This window comes from Rhinoderma darwinii, chromosome 1 (assembly GCF_050947455.1).
Source record: "Rhinoderma darwinii isolate aRhiDar2 chromosome 1, aRhiDar2.hap1, whole genome shotgun sequence".
Taxonomy (NCBI): domain Eukaryota; kingdom Metazoa; phylum Chordata; class Amphibia; order Anura; family Rhinodermatidae; genus Rhinoderma; species Rhinoderma darwinii.
Window position 1 is genome coordinate 105,803,482 of NC_134687.1, and position 3,375 is coordinate 105,806,856.

Here is a 3,375-nt window from a genome sequence, read left to right on the forward strand (position 1 = left end):
AACCTTCAGAACCGGGGCAACGTAAGCCGGGAGATGCCCCCGCTGCGATCGAAGATCCTTCACTCGCCCTCCGTTCTCCCATTCCTGGAAGAAAGCTGAAACCACACCTTGCAAGAAGCTACCCACAGAGGAGCCCTCTCTTTGTAGAGGATTGCCAAATTACATTTAAGAAAAGTGTTCACTAGGAACACTACCGGGTTGACCATACCCAACCCACCTTGTCTCCTTGTTAGGTAAGTCACCTCTCTCTTAACTAGGTTCAGCCTGTTTCCCCATAACAATTGGAAAAACAGGCTGTAGACCCGTGTCCAGAAGGGTTCTGGCAAGATACAAATGCTGCCCAGAAAAATAAACAATGGGAGCAGGTATGTTTTGCCCAAGTTGATCCTTTCTCTGAAGGTCAAAGTCCAACCTTTCCACTGGTTCACCCTTTTGGTGGCAATCTGCAGTCTGCTCTCCCAATTTTGAGTAGGATAGTCACCTCTGCCGAAATTTATGCCCAGAACTTTTGCAGTGTCTTGGGGCACAGGGAGGGTGTCTGGGAGACAAAAATCTGCGTCTCCCACTCCCAACCAGAGACTTTCGCACTTATCCAGATTGATCTTGGACCCAGACGCGTCCGAGTAGCGATCTACCTCGGACATCACCCATTCCGCCTCCCCTTGCGAGGAGACGAAGATAGTGACATCGTCGGCATACGCTATCGTCCTTACTGCAGACTCCACGACCGCCAGGTCCATCCTCACACCCACCAACGGCCCGCGATCAATCCTCACAAGGAAGGGGTCGATCGCGAACACGTATAGCAGCGGGCTAAGAGGACAACCCTGACGGACACCAGAGTCCACAACGAAAGGACGACCAACCCAACCGTTCACCAGTGGGAAAGTCTCAGCCCCAGCGTACAATGTTTTCAGCCAATTCACAAACCCCCCAGGCAGACCGTATCTCAAAAGGGTGGACCAGAGATACTCATGATCAACTCTGTCAAACGCTTTTGCCTGATCCAAAGACAGCATGTACCCCTTCCAGTGCCCAGCTCTGCCCTGTTCCACCGCCTCCCTGACACCCAGGACAGCACTAAAGGTGCTTCGACCTGGGACAGTGCAGTGCTGGACTCCCGAGAGGAGCTGTGGTGCAAACTCGACCAACCTGTTAAACAGTACTTTTGCCAGAATCTTCCGGTCCGTATTGAGAAGCGCTATGGGACGCCAGTTCTCAATACGGGACGGATCTTTACCCTTTGACAGCAGGATCAAGGCTGACCTACCCATTGACTTTGGCAGAGCGCCCGAGGATAGGCACTCATTAAAAACCCCAGTCAAGAGGGGAATCAAAGCTTCCCCAAAGGTCTTATAGAACTCGGACGTTAAGCCATCCGGTCCCGGCGATTTCTTAAGAGCTAACCCTTCAATCGCCCTCTTTACTTCCTCTTCCTTGATTTCCTCTGTCAAAACGCCAAGAGAGGGGCTTATCCTTGGCTCCGGAATGGTTTCAGCCAGGAAAGCCGACATTTTGTCTCGATCTAGTTCCTTCCTACTCAAGAGGTGTGAGTAGAAAGATCTGACCACCTCCAGGATCCCTGATTTGGACCTGTTCAGGGATCCCGTACTATCAATCAGTCCTGCCACATATTTGCAATCCACTGACATCCTACAGTTTTTGTAAGGGTCGGGCGAGCGATACCTCCCGAAGTCCCTCTCAAAAACCAAGGACGTGTGCCTATCATACTGACACCTCTTAAGCAAGGACTTCACACAGGAGATATCCTTGCGGCTACCTCCTGTCGAGACAAGCTGCTCGAGTTTCCTTCTTAGGTCCTGGTACAGACAGTGTCCGGCCAGGCTCCTAAAGTTGGAAAGCTGGCGGAAGAATTTTGCCGCACGTTTCTTGAGCATCTCCCACCACTCTGACTTACTGTTACAAAGGCCCAAAAGAGGTACCTGGCTCTGCAGAAAATCCTCGAAGGACTGTCTGACTTCCGCTTCTTCCAGGAGTGCCGAATTCAATCTCCAAAAGCCCCTTCCCATCCGATGGGTCTCTGCAACGTTCAAAGAAAAAACAATTAAACAGTGATCGGAGAATTCTACCTCCTCAACCACAAGTGGCGAGAAGACAGCCTCCCCCTTCAAATAAAACCTGTCTATTCTAGATCTAATCTGACTACCCCTATGGTATGTGTAACCACTGTGGTCCGGGGTGTGCCTGATGTGGACATCCTCCAGACGAGCCTCACTAACTATGCTATTTAAAGCGACGCTGTCATAACCCAGCCTGTCTTTGGAGCCCCTCCGGTCCTTCTGCCTCACAACTGTGTTGAAGTCTCCTCCAAAGACCACCTGACGGCTGGTAAAAAGAAAAGGCTTGATCTTCATAAAGAGGCATTTGCGGTCCCACTTGGTTTGCGGACCGTAGATGTTTATGAGCCTAAGCTCTTGCCCCTTCATGAAGACGTCCAAGACCAGACACCTCCCCATTTCTACCTCGATCACTCGTCGGCATTTTACCTCTGTTGTCCTGAAAAGGACAGCCACTCCGCTATACGGCTCGGCCGCAAGAGACCAGTAAGATGGCCCGTGCCTCCACTCCCTTCTGGCCTTATGCACTGATGCCAGGTCTGGCACCCTGGTCTCCTGCAAAAATAAAACATCGGCCTCAACCCGGCCGAGAAAATCAAAGGCCGTGAATCTGGCCGCATCTGACCTAATGCTGGCGACATTAATACTCGCCAGGGTCAACGGAGTAGGTACCGCCATCAAGAGTGATCGAGTTTGACCGCTAGCTTCTTCCCTCCCCCAGTTAGCCCGTCGCTATCTGGGTCCGGGGAATCTTCGTTGCCTCTCTTGAGACTTACACCCGAGAGATCCATATCCTTAGCCAAGTCTTTCACCTCTGGAACCAAAAGAGGAGAGAGTGAGTCCACAACATTACAAACAATATTTACACTCCCATCCCCCGCCACCACCCCCGCCACCATCCCCGTTTCCCCACCCCCCCCTTTGTCCACTAGTGCCGTGACAACCCCCTCCCCAGGCATTTGGCCTACTACCTGGTTCGAGGGTCCAGCACCTCCCGAAGGACCCGACCTTCGCACCGATACCTCACCCCCGCCCTCCTCTTCTTCCGAAGAGGAGGAGATGTCCTCCCGAAGGGCTTGGTACCGGTTGGAGAGCCCTATCAGGGGGGAGCCAGTCAAGCCCTCCTTTGGGATCTGGCCGGTCTTGGATGTTTTTAATTTAGGAGCCCTGGTCTTGCATAGGGTCTTCCTACCAGTGTCCTCTCTTTTGTCTTGCCCCCTCACTTCGTCCTCGTCCAAACTTCCATAGTACGAGGACCCACTAGAGGGGGCTTCTCCTCTCCTCCTCACCAGTCTCC